The 23,739-nt window shown below is 45.2% G+C and overlaps 1 protein-coding gene across 4 annotated transcripts in view; it reads right to left on the bottom strand.

Annotated features, from left to right (window-relative positions):
* Positions 1-23,739, bottom strand: part of MGAT5 (alpha-1,6-mannosylglycoprotein 6-beta-N-acetylglucosaminyltransferase) — a 353,212-nt gene that overhangs the window by 298,048 nt on the left and 31,425 nt on the right. For 2 of the 4 annotated variants that reach the window (XM_084892259.1, XM_084892260.1), the window contains exon 2: positions 16,763-16,848. The exons of the other annotated variants lie outside the window; for them this stretch is intronic. The gene's annotated coding sequence lies outside the window, so the exon portion shown is untranslated. The remainder of the gene's footprint in view (positions 1-16,762; positions 16,849-23,739) is intronic. 4 annotated transcript variants of the gene reach the window in all.

The raw sequence follows: 23,739 nt of genomic DNA, 5'->3' as shown, positions 1-23,739 counted from the left end.
GACCTATGTACTCTATGCAATTTTCAGTAGTAGGTTCTCTGTCCAAAATGCCTACGCCAGTTCTTCTGACTCACATCCTTCTAAAACACTGGCTCTAATTTTGCCAAGAACCCACCCTCCAAACACAAACACACACACACACTCTCTCTCTCTCTCTCTCTCTCTCTCTCTCTCTCTCTCTCTCTCTCTCTTTCTCTCCACAAATCTCACGTGTCATTTTCTGAGTCTCTGGCTTCTCTGAATCGAGAGCCAAGGTGTGTTTAGCTTTTTTTTTTAACTCACTGCTGAAGGAAAAAGAAAAGCTCTAATAAAGATATTAGAGCTACTTTAGCTTTTTACCAAGTTACATTACTTCTTCCACCTTTCAATATGGGCAACTGGCTGCCCCTAAACCATGGTTCCCTCCGCTTAAGTGTAATTTTTGAAGGCTAAGCATTACTTTCAACTCATCGATACCTTGATTTAAAAACACACACAAAAACAATCCAAATGCAGCCCATGGCACGTATCCAATTTACTCCCATAGTCGGCACTGGCCACTCCTGGCTGCTAACAGCAGCCTGTGTCACCACTACCCATTAATTCTGAGGCAACTTCTATGCTCTTGTCTTTCCATTGCTTCTCAGCCCAGTGCATAAAAATGGATTGCTGGAGTGTAATCAGGGCAGGCAGACAAGAGGAATAAACAAATTCACTTTGATAAAAGAATGCAAGTGAACACTATTCTGATCAGTGGGTCAGAGAAGCAGAAGGGGGGCTCTGGGGAATGCTTGCTGCTCACTGAACCCCATTCTCCTCCCCCTGACACACAGCTAGACTGAGTTTTAGGCAACAGATTATGAATGGGAAGTGACACTAAGCACTGCCAGGCCCTGCCAAGTCTTCCCATGATGGCTCCTCCACCCGTTCCCCACGTCCAACAGACTAGGATGGGCATTACTGCAGGGTGGTCCTGGAGGGCCCATGTTCAAAAGCCAGGGCCTATTTAATCTTGATTTCTTAAAAGGGGCCACTCCCCCCACCAGCAGCAGCAGCAGCCCAAAACTATGGACAAGAAAAATAATTACAAAGACACACACACACACACACACACACACAGGTCAGTTTGTGATAGGTCACTAATGCAGGACATAGACATTTCCAACGAGCTGGTCAGACATCTGGTCAAGGTGGCCATGGGGTATATAAAATATTCCCCAGGATGCTCCATCCAGAAGGATCTCTTTAGGAGACCTGCTGGGTCGGGGGCTCAGGAACAAACCCCTGTTGTCCTTGGTCCCCCATTTCTTGTCAGAAAGAGCAGTTCAGTGCTGATCAACCAGCGCTTTGTAGCATAACCACCCAGACTGGGAAAGGCCAGGTGGGCTTCCCAGATCCGAGGGCAGACATGAAGCTGAGATCACATCTCCAGGCCAGTGCTATTCAAAGGGGTCAGGGACAGGGACACTACAGCTTAGGGCCAGTCCACGAGGCATTTACGGCCTGTGAAGAAACGAGTACAAAAATAGAGGGTAAGTATTCCGGAAAATCTTATAACAATTTGATAGGGTAATTTTATGTTTTTGAATCTAATAATAAAATTAAGGGCTTGTTATTTTAAATTGTCTTATTCTTTTATTTCACTTTTCTAGTAACAGCTTTTTATTGTACCAGACCACAAGGGCTTATCATTTTTAAAAATTGTTCTCTTTCTCCAGGAACCCCAAGTACCCAGACTCTTCTGCCAAATTCCCAAGACTACTGTACCCCCTTACCTCATTCTTCCTGCCTCACCCTCACTAGGCTCTCCACCTTCCTCCAGGCTCAGCAACTCACTCTACCTTCCTTTCAAGGTGGCATCTCTAATTAAACAGGTGGTGATAAAACTCTGCAAACTCCTGGATGGTGAGCTGTGGGCAGTGATTCCTGTAGGTTCCCTGGGTGGTGAGCTGGGGGCACTGGTTCCTGTAGGTTCCCTGAGGGGTGAGCTGGGGACACTGGTTCCTGTAGGTTCCCTGGATGGTGAGGTGCGGACACTGGTTCTTATAAGCCATCTTGATGTTCAGACCAAAACAAAGAATTAAGTGATGATCAGTCATCCATCCACAGGATTAAAGTCACATGGGCTCTGGTCCCAGAACATGGCCATAGTGAAAGAACTGACTAGAAACCTGACCACAACCTTACCTCCGTTGATTCACCTTAGGGAGAGCCTCGGCCTGCCCAACAGAAGCTGTCCATCCACCATCGTAAACCTGGAAAGCAAAGTGAAATGCCCCCGCCACCTCCTCCAGGGAGAGGGCATACGGGAGAAATCCTACACTGGCCTCGGAGAAACCAGAGGTTCTTTAGAAAGCAAGTTGTCTTGTGTATGGCATCAGTATGATGGAGTATGTGGGAAGGCAACAGGATGCTGAGTAGGACTGATAAACTTCCCATTACAAGGGCGTCCTGACCCAGGTAGAGAAAAGACTGAAACACACCTCCTTGAAAGTGAAAGAAGACAAAAACAGGCGGCAATGAAGGAAACAGAATAAGCAAAGGAAACCAGAGGCGGGGCAGACCCAGGCGTAGGTCTAGGTTCCCAGCACACCTCATTTTGTACAATTTCCAGGGATGAAAGGATCATGACTTTATCATAAGGCCACATAAACGTCTTTCCTAATCAATAAGACGTGTCGTTGGTGAGATCAGAATGGCAGGAATCCAGGGGAAAGGACATGTGTGAGTGTTCTAGCAAGTTCCATGCTCGTCTGGGTATCAACTGTCTGGATATTTGAAAAATTTAAAATGTTTTAATATTGTGTAGATACAGATGCTGTTTTGAAACCTCCTGCCATGAACCGGGAATTCTGATTAGACTGAGTCCACACGGGGCATGCTTGTGAAGACAGCTGCTCTGCGATCCATGTCTGGCCTGAGACAAGTGGCTGTAAAATAAAACGAACTTTTTCTATCTACACCTTTTCTTCTTTATATTTGTTTGTTCAGCTCTTCATAATGCCACATACTAGGTTCTGTACTGGCCACTGTGGTAGGAATCCCAATAGGCCAGTGCTAGCCCCGAGGATATTGACAGTCTAGATAGAACCTCATCAAGTAAAATGTATTTCTTCTTTTAAAATATATTTTTATTGATTTCAGAGAGAAAGGAAGAGAGAAAGAAACATAAATGATGAGATGCCTCCTGCATGCACCCAAATAGGGATGCAGCCCACAACTAGGGCATGTGTCCTTGACCAGAATCAAATCTGGGACCCTTCAGTCCACAGGCCAATGCTCTATCCACTGAGCCAAACCAGCTAGGGAAAGTAAAATGTATTTCAATTTCATTCAGCCCTTCCTCCACTTCCTTTGGCAGCATATGTTAATATCATTTAGAGTGGCTTTGGTTTTATTTTATATTTACCATGAACACTACATCTTTATCTTTCAGTCATGTTTCAAGAAGTGAAGCTTAGAAACTATAATAGTTCTTTCAGAAATTAAGCATAAAAGATTAGGTACAGGATCTACCAACCCATTTGAGTTTCTGACATCAGTTTCCTGATCATATCCTCTCTCTCCACAGGCTCTACAGTAGTCAAAATTAAAGTGTCACTTGTTTTGAGAAGCCAATAAGCTTCCCGATCTAAATGGGTTCATGTGGTTCCATACACACCTGAGCACACAGCCAGAACAACTTCATCCTGCCTATATCAGGAGAGGGGATATGCAACACAGAACAGAAAGCTGCTTCTCTCCCTTCTGGAAGACCCAGCTATTTCTAATCTCCTAGGAGTCACTAGCATGTATAGAGGCCATCCTATATAATACAGAGCTAATATGCAAATGGTCGTAAAGCCTTCACACCATAATGACCAATCAACAGGAGGCTGTGTGCGTTGCAGGTGCAGGTAGGTGTGGCTGTGTGTGCAGGGAGGATTGGGGACAGGAGGCTGCATCCCCTGCCTGGCGCCAGCCAAGGGATGTGGCACTGTTATTGTTTATTTATTAACTAGTGGCCCGGTACACAAAATTTGTGCATGGTGGGGGATTCCCCTCAGCCCAGCCTAACCCTCTCCAATTGGGAACTCCTTGGGGGATGTCCAACGGCCTGTTTAGACCCAATCCCATAGGGATGCCTGCCTGATTAACCCTAACTGCCCTCCCTTGCCCCCCTGATTTCACCCCCAACTGTTCTCCCCTGCCAACCTGATCTCACCCTCAATTGCCCTCCCTCCAGGCCTGATCTTGCCTCCAACTGTGCTCCCCTGCCAGCCTGATTTCCCCCCCAACTGCCCTCCCCCATAGGCCTGATCCAGCCCCCAAGTGCCCTTCCCCACCAGCCTGATTGCCCCCAAGTCCCTCCCCTGCAGGCCTGATCACCCCTGACTGCCTCTGCCTTGGCCCCTACCACCATGGCTTTGTCCAAAGGAAGTCGGACGTCTGGAAGATGGCTTATCAACCCAGTCTAATTAGTATATTACCCTTTTAGTAGTATAGATAGATTATATGGGATATGATTGCTTAAGTGGAGGGGAAAGTCTTTTTCATCAGGAGGAGATGCTCTTGGCAGACAAAAATACATAATCCCTATCTCTGGACAAAAAGCCAGCTATATGCACTATACTACCAAACTGGTCATTAAAAAATTGAACCACTTTCTTATACCTTACACCAAACAGCTGTTACCCTTAAAACCCCTCCTCAGTCCCCATCTTGGATTCTGCCTTCATAGTTCACCCATATCAGGTTCTGATTGTTAGGTTTCTATGCTAGTCAGTGTCAAAAGTTCCACCTCCTAGGCAGCCACTGGTTCCTCACACTTCACCCAGATTTGGTTCTGATTGGTCAGTTTCTATGCCAGTCAGTGTCTCTTGGCCTATCAATGGGCCTGATCAGAGAGACGTGGCTGATCAGCAGTCCCAGCAGAGGCCCACGAGAAAGAGAGGCACAGCTGCTGGTCAGGCCCAAGTGAAAGAGACAGTCAAGTGCTGATCAACAGAGGCTAAGGATCAGACCCTGCTTCTCTCTTCAGGCCTCTCTTCAGGCCAGATCTGCAGCTCCCTCAGCAGTCAGTGCTGGGTCTAGGCGCCCACAGCAGTAGCAGTCAGTGCACTGACTTCCAGTTGGTCAAGCCTTAGGTCATTATGGATCCTGGCATTTTATATATATAGATAAATTTATACATTATTTTCATATACATTTTACTAATTTTCTTTCAACTCTGACACTTCTATTATAGAGAAATGGCAAATAGCAATATTAAAATATTTCCTCTTATTAATTCCCTTTTAATGTGCATGAATTTCGTGCACTTGGCCACTAGTGTGCTTTATATTCTGAAGGCTATTTAAGGGATTATAGAAACGCCAAGTGATCTGTGATATGGCTTTCAAGTTATAAATGTCAATGACAGCCAAGTCTGCTGCGTTGGGAACTCTTCCAATAGCAGGTTGACAACAACCCAACTCAATCAGTCTGGGAGGCTGACAGGCAGCTGCTCTTTCAGTAGTTATTCCTAAAGGAGCCAAGAAGCTTCTCCAAGGCAGCTAGATATGGTGTAATGGGGCAAGGGGCAGGGGGGCAGCAACAATATCTTTGGTGGTGGATAGACAGAGGCCGGGAGTGCCACATGATGCCAACAAGTCTGTCTGCTCCATGAGGGCTGTCAACCACACACGGTCCAGAGAGGCACAGGTGGGAGGTGCAGACCCTGCCATAAGAAACAACCAACCAAAAAACCACCACAGCACAGAAAAGGCAGGAAGATGCTCATCCCTCCCCTAGCATAAGCCACAGCAACTAGGTTTCAGGGATCTGAGACCCAGCTCTGAGCTCCAGGATGCCAGCCCACTACCCCCTGACAATCTTGGACAGCAGTGAACAAACACCCCTATATGCCACCTCTAAACTAATCTCAGAACAGACCCTGAAATGTTTGGCTGACCAGTCTCTGAAATGAAGCTCCATTTCCATTAAGTGATGTGTGCAGTGTGTGATGTAGGGAAGCGGTGTGTGTGTGTGGGGGGGGGGGGGGGGGGGGGGAGGGGGGGGTGGTTTGCTTATTGCATCTCAGACAAAATTCCCAAGTCTTTAGAGATTTGAAATCCCTTTGAGGTTCTGAAGAAGACACTTCCTGTTTCTCTGGTTTCTCCCAGCAGGACAAACTCTAAAGGTGACAGCTAGAGAGAAGCCTCTGATAAAAGTCATATGGTCACATGATTTTCCTAACATTAAGGCTTTTATTCACATCAAACATTTGTCTGCTTGCGATTTGCTGGTGAGTTTTTAATCCTGTGATGTTGTGTGAGACAAAGTTTGTTCAAAGACTCACATACGTAAGAAATGAATTAGAAATGTTTAGTGCTTCATTCTGTTGGCCCCATAACCTTGACACCTAAATCCTATCAGCCTGTGAAATCCAAATATTCTGCTCCCAAACTGAATGCCTGATTTACCAAGGTAACTCTCAAGGGTATCCTGAACAACGGTTTCAAGCTCTACTGAATTCAGTCAGCAAACAAGGACATATTTAGCAAACAGCTTTCCCCACGAAGTATGATCATAACTAGGGACTTTAAGAAAATGTTGCCTTTGAGCAATGGTTTCTTGATGTAGAGTCAGCTCGGAAAGTGTGCAATCTTGATGAGTCACACTCCAGTTCACTGCTATTTCTTTTGGTCACATCATGATCCTCCATGTCAGGTCTTAGTAGGGCTGCTCTAAAAGGAACAGCCCTTCAATGTAAGAATGACTAAAAGATTGAATAAACTAATAAATGGCCTATTGCTCCAGTCACTTTTCTAATTCTAGACAGATGAAATAGTCTTGCCAAATTTTCCCACCAATGTCTCCTCAGGTTTGGGCTGCACTGTATTTTGATGTTCCAATTGCTACCATCTCACTCAACTACTTGGTCCTCTCCCTCCCCAAGTCAAATATCCTAGATCTGTGCTTCGCCAGGTAAATACCTGCTTACTAAGTACTTACATGGCCTAATAGGTTCTTCACCAATGTCTAATTTAGAACAGTGATCACTCCTGAAATCACAAGGACAAAGACATTTTTAAGTTTCTCCTCTTTAAGGTCTTGATTCACTGAAAACAGACGGGCTAACAAAGAGCTTCTATGAACTTTGCTTCTTCCATTTTGGAACCCAAGTGCCTTTTAAGATAGTCTCCCAAAAAAAGGATACCTAAAAATATCTAGGTGAGAGGTTTATCACTTCAACTCTAGAGACATTTATCTAATAAATTATATTATCTCACTTGCTGGGATCCAAATCCATCCATTATTAGATCAGTAGGAGTAAGGCAAAGACAGGGCCTCTGCACAGAACTGCTCTTTGTTCCAAGTCTCAGGAGGCATTAAACCAAAGCTTTTACCAATCTTAAAGATTTCCAGACTCGACTATATCAATATACACACAGTCCCAAGTATATGTATAAACACAATTTTAGCAACAAACAGCTCTATTACAAAAAACAAATGAGTTTGCCATGAGATAAAGCCCACTGAATTACACACCTGTTCATTCAAACATAACAGATTACTTACAGCCACTTTACTTTGAAGAATAAAACCCCCAAAAAGCAACAAAAAGCCATTGTACAAATATATCTACTATGTGCTTCTATACAGGTAATACTTCCCTCTATAAAACAACTTTATAAAAGAAAAAAAGTGGGAGGGGGAAACATGTCCTTTAACAGATACATACAGTGTGTTTCTGCTATCAGTGGAATCTATCAGCAGAGAATTCTACAACTGAAAGAGCTCAATTGGGAGGGAGGCAAGGAGGGAGAGGGGAGGAGGGAGGGGAAAAAAAATAAAGACCAAACTATACAGACCCACCTGCAAGCTGACTGCCCACAGGTCTTCTAAGAGTAACCAACTGGTCTACCTTCTACTTACAAAGAACACGCACCATTTTCTGAAGAACATGAATAAGAACATGCACTATTTTCTGCTGTGGAAAAAAATGTCTGAACAAATATTGTTATTTTTAATCCACTCAAGCCAATTCTCTCTTCATATGGTCTGTAGCATTGTAACTACCCTTCACAGCATTAACATTTGTGTCAATCTCTGAGCAATACCAGAGGGTGGTAAACTGGGCAATTTAGGAGAGCAAGCTCAACCCTCAGTCATCCCAAACTTGCCATCTCCATAAAAGAGTCTAGCCTCACTAAATGCTTACTAAAGAGGGATGGAAGGCCAGAAGGAATTGAGGCAGTGCCAGTGACCTTGCAGCCACCTGCTTTTATCAGCTTCTGTTTGAGATAGCTTTGAGATGAGGACTGATTTTTGAAAATATACTATCATGATACAGAAAAAGCTGCTAACTCCAATAAGTCCAATCATCAAGATATACACTGAATGGCCAGATTATTATGATCTCTGAATGCATAATAATCTGGCCACTCAGTGTGTGTGTGTGTGTGTGTGTGTGTGTGTGTGTGTGTATTAGAGGTCCAGTACATGAATTCGTGTATTGTTGGGGTCTGGCCAGCCTGGCCAGGGGAAGGGGACATGGGTGGTTGGCTGGCCTGCCTGTTGGTCAAACTCCTGGACAAGGGGACAATTCACATATTGGCCTTTTATTATATAGGATATACACTGAGTGGTCAGATTATTATGCGTTCAGAGATCATAACAATCTGGCCACTGAGTGTATTTTGAGAAAACAGAAACAGACTCATAGACACAGAGAACAGACTGATGGTTGCCAGAGGGGTAGGGGTTAGGAGACTGAGTAAAAAAGGTGAAGGGATTGAGAAGTGCAGACTGGTAGTTACAAAGTAGTCACATATAGTCAATAATATTGTGTTAACTATGTATGGTGCCCATTGGGTACCAGAAATGTCAGGGAAGAACACTTTATAAAGTACATGATTGGCTAACCACTATGCTGTACAACTGAAACTAATTCAAAATACTACTGAATGCAAACTATGTACTTGTGAAAAACAATCCTAAGCATCTTAGTCAACATCAAAAACACCTCATTCATGTGATATATAATAGGGCTAATAAAATAGCCATGTGCCTCACACCTAAGTAATATCAATTTAATTTCAGTGCTTTTACTCCTTTCTGTATGTTTTCATAAACATCTCACTTGGTACTATACATGGCAATTTTCCTAATGAGTATTGGGTTCAAGTTCAAGGGCAGTGAGTGACATGAATCATACCAGGAGAAACAATGTAAAAATAAAGTTCATTATATGCCAAAAAAGAAAGTTCATCACCCTTTACCTCCCCCGATGCTTTCAGATTTGGATTTGTTTTTCTTTAATAACACACTAATTAAGAAGTCAATCTTGATTTTACCTTAAGAATCAGACAAGCTACTCCCAGAGTCATACGAAAACTACTGTATTACTCTGGGTTGTATGTATTAGCAAAATTCATGGTCACCAAGAAACCAAAAGCCCATTCACTTCTATCCTCAACAAAGCTTTAATGTCCAAGTAATCTTAAATATAATTTCCTGTGGAGCCAAGGTATAACATTAATGGAAATTTATAGCCATTTCTAGCTGTGTCTGTAAAGAAAATGTTGAAGGAAGTCCTTTCTTCTTCCTAATTTTCAAAACAGCATCACTCTGCCACTTTCATCAAGATTTCACCCCAAAATACCTTGCTTGGGTATTGACACACTCCCTCAACCTCTTCTTGGGCTTACGTTTTGATTTTCTCCCCTTTCTTAATTATAGCAAAACTGTGAAAACATTTGCAAATAGAGATAATGGGAATGCAATTCAAACTAGAAAAAAGAATAGGCCCCAATTACAGGGGACAGTGAAAGAGGAGCTAGAAAAAATTGGAATCCCATTTTTAAACAATATTTGCCTTTTTCATTTTGTATTTTGGATAAAAGATATTGCAAATAGCCCATAAAATAACCTAATAATCAATGCTACACTCCAGGATGGCGTTCTATTAGAAATCTGCATTCTGTTTCTATCCTTACCCCTTTTCAAAGCACCTCTAAGTGACAAAGCAAACATGCTCAAGGACACCCTGCAGTGTCTCCTCTAGATCTGAAGACACAATGGCAGATAATTCTATGCCTTCCCATTCCTCATCCTCTCCAGCACTGGAATCTGTTGGGTTGATCCCTCTTCATTTAAACTCAAGCTTTCATCCTCTTATTCCTTATGGACAATGTCTCTCCAAATAGAGGTTCTCAGAATCTTGATGCAAAAACAACCATGGACATTACTTAAAGAAGGCTTTCCCTCGCTCCTTCTTTTCCACAGCCGAATGAGCAAAGGTGGCTCATTGAGAACATCAAAGCTGTCCCATATTTATTCATATGAGAAAGTAGTTGAAGGGAGTCTATGGTTCAACCTAAAATATCTTCATGTCTAGAGGAAATATTTCTAATGATAAGATCATCCAGTGGTATACACTAAAAATGGCCATGTTTATAAGCTTTAAGTCATTCAATCTTCCTTATCGAAGATCGTATGCTCACACAGGAAAAGACCCCATCATTACAACATCACTCCACTTGCATCTGATGTTGGGCAGAGCAGCCTCATTTACCAAGCAGTGAGATTCTAGAGTGGCCCTTGATGCCACAACTTACACAATCTTAATTTAAATATGTTTGGTTTCATCACACTTCGAACTGTCTAGCATGTATCCATCGCAGTGAGGCCTCTCATCCAACCTCCACTGAGAGCTTCCCACAATATTTCACCCAATCCAAATGCGTCCCATATCGCTCCCAATGCCTAGACTCAAACACAGGGGTTCACCCTCATCAGCCACGAGGGCAACAAAGTGAAGCTCCAAGCCTCTGTCTTCTTGTGTCTGAATCAGAGGTAATCACAGTGCCTCAGCCAAAAATGATGCCAGATTTATGAGCAAACATAACAGAACCAAAGAGTACAGCCACCACATCAGAGGGGCAGGGAGTCCTCTATAAACATTAGCAAATGTTATTTGGGTTGATATTGCTATATAAGGATAATTAATTTACAGGATAATAAAAGAGCAGTTCCAGAACCAATCAGCAGCCTTGGGCCTCAGCCTCTGTGAGTGCCCCATGTGCTATACATTCATTTTGCCAACAGCAGTTTTGTGAGGCAGGTGTGACAATGACAACAATTTAGTGTACCCTTAGCTAAAATGATGGTCCTCCGGTAAAATGTGTTTGATTCAAAAATGAGGGGGGGGGAAATTCAAACCTTGTGACTTTCAAATTCCTCATGAGCCTGGGTTATAGAGATAATACTTGGAGCCAACAAAGTTTATCCAAGATTCTACCAAGAGGGCAGAGGGACAGGAGTGTGGGACACCAGGTTTGCAACTGCTTTTAATGTTCACTCACAATGTCACAAGGGAAAAAATCCCTGCTAAAAAACTTATACACCACCCCAAACAATATTTGGTATTTTCATCAAAATTATTCTAACAGGTACTAGAGAACTAATCTTAAAATCCTGCTTCTGGAACCATCCCCAAGTTACACTTGGTCTGTCCCTTAGCCTAACAGTTCTAGTCATGTAGTCTTAGACCAACAACATGAACATCACCTGGGAAGCTATGATACAGAATCTCAGACTCCCCACTTCTCCCTTTCCCCCTCCCCCGCCACACACACACACACACACACACACACACACACACCCCTACTAAATCAGGCTGCAACCTGAACACACCCTCTAGGAGGTGCACTCAAGTGTAAAAACCACTGCCAATAGGCTATTAACATGTGGGCTGGACATCAGACAGCTGTTTTCCTTAAAATACTACCTGGCACTTTTTGTTCCTTAAAAACCTGCTATAGGATGATGTCAACTGCTCCTTTCTATTTTTAAATCCTCATGATGAGGCTGAGGATGATTCATTCAGCGCCTTATGTGATCACTTAAAGAATAAGCTCCTTCTCTCCTGCCCCTAATGGAAGGTGACTGCTGCCTGTTATTCCTAATGTAATTACAGGAACGATTCAGTAACAAAAGCTTGTTCTTTATCAACCTCAACAAACGCTGCACTAGAATTGTAATTATAATGCTCCATTCTTTCCCATAATGTGTTCATACTAATGTAGCCTTTGAAAGTGATCATATCACATGTCATAACAAGGAAACATGGAACTCTGGATCAAACTAAGTTTATTGTAAACAGAGACTAAAGTGTTTGGACAAACCTTTTTCAACCGACAGGAAACAAGTATGCATTAATCATTTGGCTCATTTATCTCAATGAAATATGGGAAAACTGATTTAATGTTTGCTATGCATCCTAACGTGACCTCCCAATACTGAATGGTTTATCACCAGACACCACCCATCATCCAACTAATTATCAAAGCAGGAAGCATTAAGGTGCATTTCCTAAATAATAAATAACCTTTTCTATACTGTTAATTGGTTGAAGTATGTATTATTCGGAGGAGTTAATTTCATACCTGCTGTGAAGTCTCCTGATGAACTGTGAGTACCAACATATTATTAATTTCCCTTCCCTTTTTGATTAATTTCATACTTACGCTGGGTGAGAAAGGCAATATTAATGATGTCTGGAAGACAATGTTCAGTTCTTGTAAGATACTAAATCAACCTCAAGTGTTCAAGTAAACAGAACCCAGATAAAGAAATAATAATGGAATCATCTCTAGGAGGTGTCCAAGGTGCCAAGCAAATAAATGCTCTGAAACCCAGGCAGTGTTTAAGCTGTAAATTCCAGTTCAGACTCTTCTGGGACAGAAGGAGAATGAAAGCTGGAATTCTGGAGGCTGCAATATGCACAGATAAATTGCTGCCCCTAAATTAACTGAGAGTTAATTTATTTTCCACTGCAATTCTCAATTTTCCAAGGTATCTGTGTTTTCCTTAGTCTCTTCACACCCTTGTCTTCTCTCAACTCTCTGCAACAATCGCAGGACTCCTAGCTCTAGACGAGTGAAGAAAGAGGTCTCCCTCGTCAGAGGATACAAAAAAGTAAGTATGAACAGTCAGGAACCTTTGTGTGCATATGCTAATCCTATCCTGATAGTAATGCCTCCATTAGTTGAGAAACTGCTATGTGCCTGGACACTATTAGTAAGAGTTCTGTGTAAGTTATCTAACATAATTGCTCCTTGAGGTACAGTTATTATACACATTTTGCAGCTAGAGAAACTGAGATTCAGAAAGCTAAACACCTTGCATCTTCACACAGATCTGCAGGGCTCCCACGCCACACTGCTTCCCTAAGAGCCTGATTAAATGGACCATTTCGGCTGCCTGGACATCATTCCAGAAGACCTGAAAGCTCGGGCATGATGTCTTCCTCTAAGAAATTCCCCTGCTAATCCAGCTCCAACTGACCCAAGTCTTTTTTGAATGCCAACATTTTTATACAATCTCACAATTCTATGCTATTGGATTTTCTCCTGTCCAGTAGAGTACTCTGTGCCTCAAATCGCCCTTTCATAAACAAGTCCAGCCAACTAAGACTGATACCCAATTCCTAAGTATAGCCTCGGTCATCTCTGGCCATTGTCTAGGGCAGTGCTCTCCAATGACTGCCCCTCCTACATGCAGTTATTTAATTTAAGTTAATTAGTCGAAACCATTTGGCTCAGTGGATAGAGCGTCAGCCTGTGGACTGAAAGATTACAGGTTTGATTCTGGTCAAGGGCATATGCATTGGTGGCGGGCACATCCCCGGTGGGGGGTGTGCAAGAGACAGCTGGTCGATGTTTCTCTCTCATCAATGTTTCTAGCTTTCTATCCCTCTCCCTTCCTCTCTGTAAAACATCAATAAAATATATATATATATATTTTTTTTTAATTTTAAGTTAATTAGAATTAAATAAATTCAATTCTCAAACACACTAGCCACATTCCAAGTGCTCAGTAGCTTCACGTACTTAGTGCTCTTGTGCTGGGCAGACAGCACAGCAAATAGAGGACATCTCGTCGTGGCAGGTAGTTCTACTGGACAGCACTGATACCCAGCTACCTCAAGACAGCATCTTTCCACCGAATACCCACCCACAACTGTGCAAGAGGACAAAGCCTCCTACCTCAGTGCTAATTAAAGGTTTCATCAGAATAACTGGGGCCAAACCTGTGTGTGCTCACATACCACCTTCTAAGGAGTAACATTTCTTGAAACGTTAAATCACTTGATAAACTTATAAACAAAGCAAGCAGACCGACAGCATAGAACAGAAAGCATTGGAAATGAGTGGCAATAAGAAACAATCATCCTAACACCTTCCATTAAGTAGTAACCACCTTCTGCAACTGTAGGTCAGGAATCACCAGGACCTACCCCACACATGCACAGTCACCCACACAGAACCTCACCAAAGCTCTCTCAGAGTGAGGAGTTAATCTTTGCTATTTCTCCTTGGAAAGACAAAAATCCCCAAAGTTGGTCTCTTATTTCTAACTAGAGGCCCAGTGCACGAAATTCATGCACAGGTTCAGCTCAGCCTGAACCTGTTCCAATCCAGGACCCCTCAGGGAATGTCTGACTGCCACACAGGATTGGGCCTAAAATGGCAGTCAGACATTCCTCTCACAATCTGGGACCGCTGGCTTCTAACTGCTCACCTGCCTGCCTGCCTGATCATCACCCCTAACTGCCTCCCCTGCCAACCTGGCAGCCTCCAACTGCTCCCCCCACTGCTGGCCTGGTCACCCACAACTGTCCCCGCCCCCCTGCTGACCTGGTCACCCCACACAGCCTGCTGTTCAATCGTGTGGTCATCCCTCACTAATCCCCTTGCCAACCTTGCCGCCCCACGCAGCCTGCTGTTTGGTAGTTACTGTGATGACGTCCTGGACAATTTGCATATTCCTTTATTATTAGTATAGATTATTAAAGAAGTCAGTGCAAAGAAACCACTTTTCAAATCACTTATTTCCTACCAATCAGTTCCACTTAATTGCTTCACTAAAAGCTGGATTGACAATGAGGTAAGTTCTTGATGACAATGACAGTCTGATAACAGGCTAGAAAAGAAAGCCTACATCTGCTTGGTCCCCTCGCTGACACCTGATCTGAAAGGAGCTACTTAAAAGATTTCCAGGAATTAAAAACTTGAGAAACAGTGCAGCTCCTCTTGAGGAGAAGATCCTAACCTAATAGGTGATTACTACTGGACCAGAACAGCCCCGGGTGGGGCTGTGATGAATAGGCAGGGTCACTGATATGATATTCAACTGTTACAACCTGCAAGTGGCCTGCACCTGCATTGCTTCTCCCCTCAGTTCTCCATCCCTCTCCCCTTCTTCCCTCTCTGCTGCCTGTGCACCAGGGATTGAACTCTGTGCCCAAGACAAGCCAGCCCTCATGCTGCCTACCCTGGTCTATTAAGTGTGGATTGAAGATTGAAGGCCATTTCCACAGCCAACTCCTTTAGGCAATTTTAGCCTTGATGGTTCCAGGCTCAAATTGGTATACAGCTCAGATGTAGGCCTCTCACACCACAATGATAAAGCAGCAAATAGGAATTTTGTAAAGCTAAGACAAGAAATCAAGGTGGAAAGTTTTCTAATAAACATGCCAATCAATTCATCCTTGTGGGGGTAGGAGGATGATAAACTAACTTGTTCCTCCTTAGAGCCTATGAACTCCATCTGATCCTGGATAAATGTTCCTCGCTCCCATCTCTGAGCTCCCAACTCAGTCACATCAGTAATGTATGCCTCTTTCCAGCATTACTCCTTGGCTTAAGGACCAACTGAATTACTAATCGTAATGAGAGTTCCAGCATTCACCACTTCCTAACCAATAGCTCATAATAGCTTTGTAACCTAGGGACCTTTCTCCAGCCTCATCCCCCCTCCCTCCCAACCCACTCCTCTATGATCAAACCCTGGCCTGTGCAGCCCTCCAGAATCAGGAAGGACTGCTTTGCTCAAGCAATAGCAATAGCAACCCAACTAGTCTACCTCTTATCCCCTGTCTTCAGATTTTACCTGCGCCCAATTCAGGCGTATCTCCTTTTATTGCGCTTTATAGATATTGCATTGTTAATACAGTCAACAATAAAATGTAACATATTTTAAAATAAATAAACTCACTATTTTATTTAAAAATAAAAGAACTGAAGACAAGGCTCTCCACCAGTAAAAAGTTTACGACTCACTTTACTGTGATACTGTGGTGGCCTGGAACTAAGCCCACAATATTTCGGAGGTGTGCGTGCACATTCAAAGTACCTCCCCTAACAAACAACATCTACTCTGGAAACTTTCCCAGACCTGAGGTGTCTGCTGCCTCCTGTGTGGTGACACCCAAACCCTAACTGTCAACTCCTCAAGACCAGAACACATCTTACACTCCTTGGCAACTCTAAATAGCATTTTAGACACAGAATCTTACACAAAATCAACACTCTACAAGTACTTGATATTCCACTAAAAATAGTTTCTATCCATGCTTGTAAGTCCATTATTCCAACAGTGGATTCCCAGATTATAAGACCCCTTCAAAGTATTGTTAGCACACCACACCGTGAGCCCACAAAGGGTCTATGCTGAGGCAGGGCGCCCAGCTCTAGACTCAGGTTGCCAGTGACTTCCAGCTCCACCAATAATCAGGCAAGGCAGGTGACCTCTAAGCCTTCGCCTTCGTTTCATCTTTTGTGAAACCAGGGTCATAATAGTGCCAATGCTGCCCAGGTTCTCTGCACATAAGAGATAATAATAAAGCACTCAGCACAATGCCTGGCACACAGTAGGCATTCAAATGTTACCTCTGCTCTTTTACGGTTATTATCAGTAAGTCTCCTTAAGGGCACATGTAGCATAATAGAGAGAACAAAGTTATGGGAATTACACTGACCTGTGTTCAAATCCCCTGTTCAGATCCTTGCTGTGGGACCTTGAGGAAATTCCTCAATCACTCAGCTTCAGTATTTTTATCTGTAAAATGGGATAATAATCAACCTCAAAGAGTTAGTCTAGGGAAGTCTAAGAATTAAATGAAGGACTATACCTAAAGTTCCCAGTACACAGTCAGCAACTCAGTGGTGTTTACTAAATATGACTATAATTCAGTCAAAACACAACTGGAAAGAAAGGAAATGACACCTGTGTCCTCCTCACTCCCATCCCTGACATCTCCCTCCAGACTCAGTCTTTAGTCCACACAGCAGGCCCACCACCTTCCAGAGGCTTCAGCGAGGCCTCCCAAAGCACAGCCAGTACAAGAGAATACACGGAAAGCTGGGAGGAGACCGTGTGTACATCCTCATTTTCATCGTTTTGCCAGTTGGTCTCCAAATATTCCTATCTATTCACACTTACACATAACTCTAGGGAGGCCAAACCTGAAAGGAAAACACACTGGTACTATTGATTACCTTTTTTAAACAAATCTAAGATTGAAACCATCCTTACAAAAAAAAAAAAAAAAAATAGAAAAGAGCCCAACTGCTGAGAGAAAAGACCAGATTTGAAACAAATATTCAAACAAGTAGATAAAACCCTAGGAAATGCAGAACCCCGCCAAGATCACACCCTTATTGGGGAGAAAAATAAACTCTACTCTTTGAGATCAATTTGCAATTTTTGAAAACTCAGAGGGGAAGTCAGAGCAAGGGGAGAAGTCCCCAGGGGAGAGGCCTGGGCTGCACTCTCCCCTTCCCAGGCCTGTGGTTCCTGGCATCTGCCTCCCTTAAGCTCCAGACCAGGGGCCCAGGAGGCCCGGGGGGCAAATCCTTGGCTCAGGTCCCTCAACTGCTGGAGGGGAGAGGGTGGGCAGGAAGCCAGCCTCAGTTATATGAGATTTTAGGTTACTAGGTTCCCATCAGAAATATGTGTCTCCTCACAGAAGATCTTACTCCACAGGGCTGAAAAATGACTACACTTCCTTCCTCTCTGCCAGTTAGACCCAGTGCCCAAGGCAGGGCGCAGCAGTTCCCAGGCAGGCAGGCAGGCTCTGACCTAGTCCTGCTCAGCCAGCTGATGAAGGACAGTCACTCCCCCTGACGCAGGCCAATGAAGGCCCATTGGAATCCAGGGGGAGTGAGTTGTACTTCACAGGGGCATACATTGCTTGAAAGAGCTGCAAACTCACTGACCATCCCCAATACTCTAGGAAGCCCTCTGCATCCCAGCTTCCTCACTCCTCACACTGCCACCTCAGCTGCCCATTCTTCTTCGCACCAGCCTCCAGCTCCAAGGTGTTCCTGTTAAAACTCTGAAGTCCACAGCACGCTCCTGGCTGATGAGAGCTCACAGTTCACCAGCAGTTTCAGATCACACTACTGATCAGACCAGAGCCCCAGCTGGCAGCCCTGATGCTCACTGACAAGCCCTAGGCTCCAATACCATACCTGTTACAGCAATCCTTCTTTGGAGCTGAAAATGCACAGATGAAGGAACAGAGATGCAGAATTAAAGGAACGAACACACATCAAGTCACAGAGCTGACAGGTGGCAAAGCCAGGCTATGAATCCTGACAGTCTAGATTCAACTGTAACCTTTGTACTGGCCATGCTCCTTTCAGCCACCCTGGACCACCTGTCCTTTCACTAGAATGCTGGAGGAAAAAATGACCTCTTAGATCCAACAAACCATCCTCAGCTGCTGGGTGCTGGGGAGGGCAGGGAGAGCCAGCCACGTCCTCCCCACCTACACTGACAGGACTGCCCACCCTCATCAGCATCCCTTCGAGGAGCAGAAATGGAAAATGAAACTAACCATGCAGGCCAGGCTGCACTGGTCAGGCCAATGTGTTTGATTTACTTGGTGTAACCCATCCTCATTCCTGGCCAAACCCAGCAGCACAGCAAATCTGCACTTTCTCTGATGCCATTTAGGAACCACTAGCCCCTGCCCATCTTGCCCCAGAGCAGCAATTTTTTAAAAATAGTTTAATTGTTGTTGTTGTTTTTTAAGAGAAAGAGGAAGGGAGATAAAAAGTATGAGAAATACCAATGTGAAAGGAAACAGCAATCAACTGCCTCCTGCACACCCTCTCCCAGGGATCAAGCCTGCAACCCAAGCATTGACGAGCAGCCTTTCGGGCACGGGGTGATGCCCAGCTAACTGAGCCACATGGGCCAGGACTCAGAGCAGCAATTCTCAAGGAAGACTTGGGAGAAAAATGTCAGAATCCACCCTAGGAGCTTCTACAAAGATATGCCACCACATCAAGAAACGCAAAGCAAATAAACAACCAAAAACCCAGAATCTTCTAGGGCATAAACAGTAAGGAGAGGAGCTGGAAGTCTAGTTAACTTCCAAACTGTGTGGGCCAGTAACAAGCCCCAGCCACCTTTTTTACTGAGCAACCTTTAGAGAGAAATTGTGAGGATTTAGACCAGCATTCTTCAAAAGAAAAATAATGCAAGCCACTTAAGCAATTCAAAATGTTCTAGAAGCCACATTTAAAAGGTAAAAAGAAAGAGGTGAAATTAATTTTAATACTGTAGCTTATTTAACTGTGGTCATAGATCCTGCCCCCATGTGGACACAAGATGGCCAGCAGGGGAGGGCAGTTAGGAGTGACCAAGCCGGCAAAGGAAGAAAGTTGGGGCGACCAGGCCTGCAGGGAAGAGCAGTTGGGAGGGACCCAGGCCTGCAGGGGAGGGCAGTTATGGGCAAACAGGCTGCGGGGGGAGCAGTTAGGCATCAATCAGGCTGGCAGGGAGTAGTTAGAGGGTGATCAGGCTGGAAGGCAGAAGTAGTTAGGGGCAATTAGAAAGGCAGGCAGGCGAGCAGTTGGGAGCCAGCAGTCCTGGATTGTGAGAGGGATGTCTGACTGCCTGTTTGGTAGGATCGGGCCTAAACGGGCAATTGGACATACCTCGAGGGGTCCCAGATTGGAGAGGGTTCAGACTGGGCTGAGGGACACCCCCGACCCCGTGCATGATTTCATGCACTGGGCCTCTAGTATTAGGTAGGCCTAAGTGACCAAATGACTGGAATGATCTGTTGCTATGATGTGCACTGACCATCAGGGGGCAGATACTCAATGCTGGAGCTTCCCCCTGGTGGTCAGTGTGCTCCCACAGCAGAAGCACCACTCAGCTGACCAACTGGTCCCAGGAGCCCACCAGCCCAGCAGAAGCCACTCACTGCCTCAGTAGTCCTGTAGGTCCAATTTTCCAAGAATGGCCCAGGCACCGACAGACCAACACCACTGGCACAATCCTGACAGCGCTGCGGGCCTCCTGGAAGTCAGCCTCTGGCACCGTGGCTGCTTCCCCTCCCTAGATACTCCACAAAAAAGAAACAATATAAAAGCAGCTGCCAGGTGGCTTCTGACAACCGGCATGAATGTCAGTGGGCAGATCTGGATCCCAGGCCAGCAAGGGCATCCCACCGCCTGCCCGGAGGGCTGATCACATCCCACCACCACCCCAACTCCCTCAGGACCATATCCATGCACAAATTCATGCTCTGGGCCTCTAGTGTAATCATAAGGGTCCTTAGAGAGAGAGGCAGGAGCATCACACAAAAGCAAACATGGAGAAGTCAGAATGATTTGGTCATTTGCTTTAAAGATGAAGGGTAACCAGATGCCAACAAACACATACATGGCCACCTCTAGAAGCTGGAAACGGCAAGGAAAGAGAGTCTTCCCCCAAAGCCTCCAGAAAGAAAGCAGTCCTGCACCGCCTTGATTTTAGCCCAATGACTACGTTGGACTGCTGACCTCCAGAACTGTAAGATAACAAGCTTATATTAAAGCACCAAGTTTATAGCATTTTGTTACAGCAGCAATAGGACACTGATATATAATGTGTAGAGTGGTAGTTAGACACACACACCGGCTAGAATGCTTACAGTATTAGCAATGGTAACAGCCATTTATGGAGGGCTTACTCACACAGCCTCAAGTATCCTGCTATAAATACTTCACAAACATTTTTTAGAACACAATTTTCAGTTTGGAATAATTTCAGATTGACTGAAAACTTACAGAGAGAGTACAGAGTCCCCGCCTACTGTTCACCAGCTTCCTGGGTGCTAACCTCTGACAAAACCATGACACATTTGTCAAAACTAAGAAATTAACATTAACTCAACGACAATTTTTACTGGTTTTCCACCAGCTTCCACAGGAACCCTATCTTCCCAGGAACAGAGTGGAGTTAAGTGCATCGAATGCCCATGCGGTGGAGGAGGATGTGGGACTTAGTAACATGCAAGCATCTACTCCTGGTCACGACAGTGAAGACTGGTGAGGCTTTGCAGCTGGTTTCCTCTGCTTGAGCATTTCCCAAAGCTCGCTGTGGATGCCCTGTACAGGGAGACGGGAATGGGTGCAGAGCCAGTGCCTCCTCCAGGCAGGCAGCCGCAGCAGGGCCAGGCCAGGGTGGTGGCAGCAGAGGTGTCCAAGCAAGAGAACTGTCCAAGTAGCAGAGAAAGCACTTTCCCCCCCGCCCCCCAAAAAAACAAACCAAGAAACTCCTCTCCCGGGGGCTGTCCGACAAGCTCTAAGGCTCCTGAACAAGTGGTGTGTCCTAACCCATCCCTGCATCTTCCATCAGAGAATCAGGATCAGGCCTGAACAGAGGCTTCCTGCTCTGCGGGACTAACCCAAACATAGGCTCTCTCGTGGTGGCAGAAATGCCAGCACTCACCTCTTCAGCCAGAGCCTGCTATTCTGAAACTACATCCTGAGCGACAAGTCTGTTTTCCCCGTTTAGAGCAGCAGGAAGGGCCACGAATGGCCATGAAATCTCAGTGCTCTCAGAAACCCTGCCAGATTCAGAGTGAGAGGCACCGAGAGGCCTCCAGCTCACACTTGAATAAGCAGGGTCTCTCCTTTAGTGACCTTGACTGCTTCCCTGTTCATTAGGGGGAGAATGGCAGCTCGTTCATTGGGGTGGCGGACTTTTCCCAAAAAATCCACCTCTGACTTGGTAAAGTGGTGTAGGTATTGGAGAAGCTCAACCACTTCCTTGGGTTAGATATTGAGTCTAAGGGTGTGGTCAGTGTTACTGTAAATTTAAATGGTGGTGGTGCGGGGAGAGAATGGAGGCTTCACCCCAATCATCCTACAGAGCCTGGGAATCAAAGCTGCGGACAGATCTCCGTTGGCAGTGGGACATCCCAACCAGCCAGTAGAGCTGCTGGGCTTCCAGTCTCCCCTGGCCCAGTGTCAGAGCACCACCAGCCAGGCTTCCACTCCCCACATGAGCCTTGCTGCCACCCCATCCTATGGTCTGGACACAGTACAACAGGCCAGGTGCTGAGTCCAGGGGCCTCTAAAGGAGAGGATGGGAGAGAGGGGGGAGTGGTAGGAAGGCAATGAAAGCACCAGCTCCTTATGTAAATCAGCCACAGCCACACTTAGGACAGTTATATTAGGACAGTCATGAAAGGCCATATAGATCTGAGGTATGAAGGCTACAGAAGCATGAAACTCTTGAGTGACTGTCCATCCCCCCACTAGTCATTAGCCCAAATTCTCCTTCCTGACACTCATGCCTTAATTAGCCGCATGATGTATGGATTCTAAATTGAAACTTTAAAACCTGTGTGAAAAGCTGTCTCTCTCTTACTTGCAAAAGTATGAAATTATTAACTACCTCCTGTTTTGTATTAGAGGATAATGAACCTTAAAAAGAAAATGCTACAGCCCTACCCTTACCCCACTCAAAGGTGCCAAGAAGCTTCTAACAAGAAAGGAAAGATAAGGAGAGAGGACTGTAAGGAGAAGCCCACATCTCTGAGCCTCAACCCCAAAGCACTAGGCCTGGAGCAACTCCCCCTTTCCAAGGAGCCAGAGCACAGCTGATGCCACACAGTGAGCTCCCAGAGAACTGCAGTCCTCAGCCACAAGCACACAGTGCTCCAGGGCCTGTAAGATGCCCACCGGGTGGCTTAATCCCCAGCAGGGTCCAGTAGGGGATATATAAAACTCTTCCAAGACAGTGAGCCCATAAACGGAAAGCATTATCATTTGTAACAGGATTAATAACAACACGGGCGCACACACACACACACACACACACACACACACACTGCGTTACTTTTCCAACCTCTTCAGGGAGACCATTGGGTCTGATGGAGGGTTTTATTTCTTTGTTTTAAAACAAGATAGCATCCTCCACCATGTGACCAGCGGGCTCCCTCTCTGGGGAAATTATTTCTCAAGCATCTGTCCTACCAATGACAGGCTGCCTGAAGACCAGAGGTCAAGAAGGTCCAGAGGAATTTTACAATTCTGATTTTTTTTAAAAAAGAAAGATCAAAGTCAGTACCTTAAAAAGCTTAGGGGTGGGAACCTGTTCTCTGCCATCTGAATATTTATAACATCTTTCGAAGACCAGACGGAAACATTAGCCTGCTGCATTTGGTGAAGCATTTAACTCACTCACCCCTAATGCCTTGGTAGCGCCAGACCAAATGCTTTCAGGGGCCTCAAACAGCCGCGGGCCGGGCGTCCCCCACCCTTGGCTTAAGCAGTCAACACCCTACATCCTTCAGAGTGCAGTGTTTCCAAAGCAGTTTCTGAAACCAAGGGGTGCAGGCTAAAAACGTGGAGCCCAACAGGGGAGCCTGAGATCTGCCTTTTTAGCAAGCTCCTTCGCTCCCTCGTCACCTGAAGTCAACAAACCACTGCGAGTTCCAGCTAGAGCACCTGAGGAGCGGAGCGAGGCCTTCTTCCCCCACAGCCTAGGCTGGCGGGTGAACTGGGGACTCGGGGACGGGCAGCAGGCTCTGCCCTGCAGAGGCTGGTCTGCGTGGACACAGCTCCCACCCTCGGGCTTGGAGCTGCGCGGAGGGGCGCCTGAGGTGACTCCTCCCTCCCGGGTGGAAAACTCACCACTATGGACAAAGGCCTGGATGGC

Source organism: Pipistrellus hanaki, assembly GCF_964339955.1.
Source record: "Pipistrellus hanaki genome assembly, chromosome: 8".
Classification (NCBI taxonomy): domain Eukaryota; kingdom Metazoa; phylum Chordata; class Mammalia; order Chiroptera; family Vespertilionidae; genus Pipistrellus; species Pipistrellus hanaki.
The sequence above is the reverse complement of the archived record's forward strand: the minus strand, read 5'-3'. Positions and strand labels throughout refer to the sequence as shown.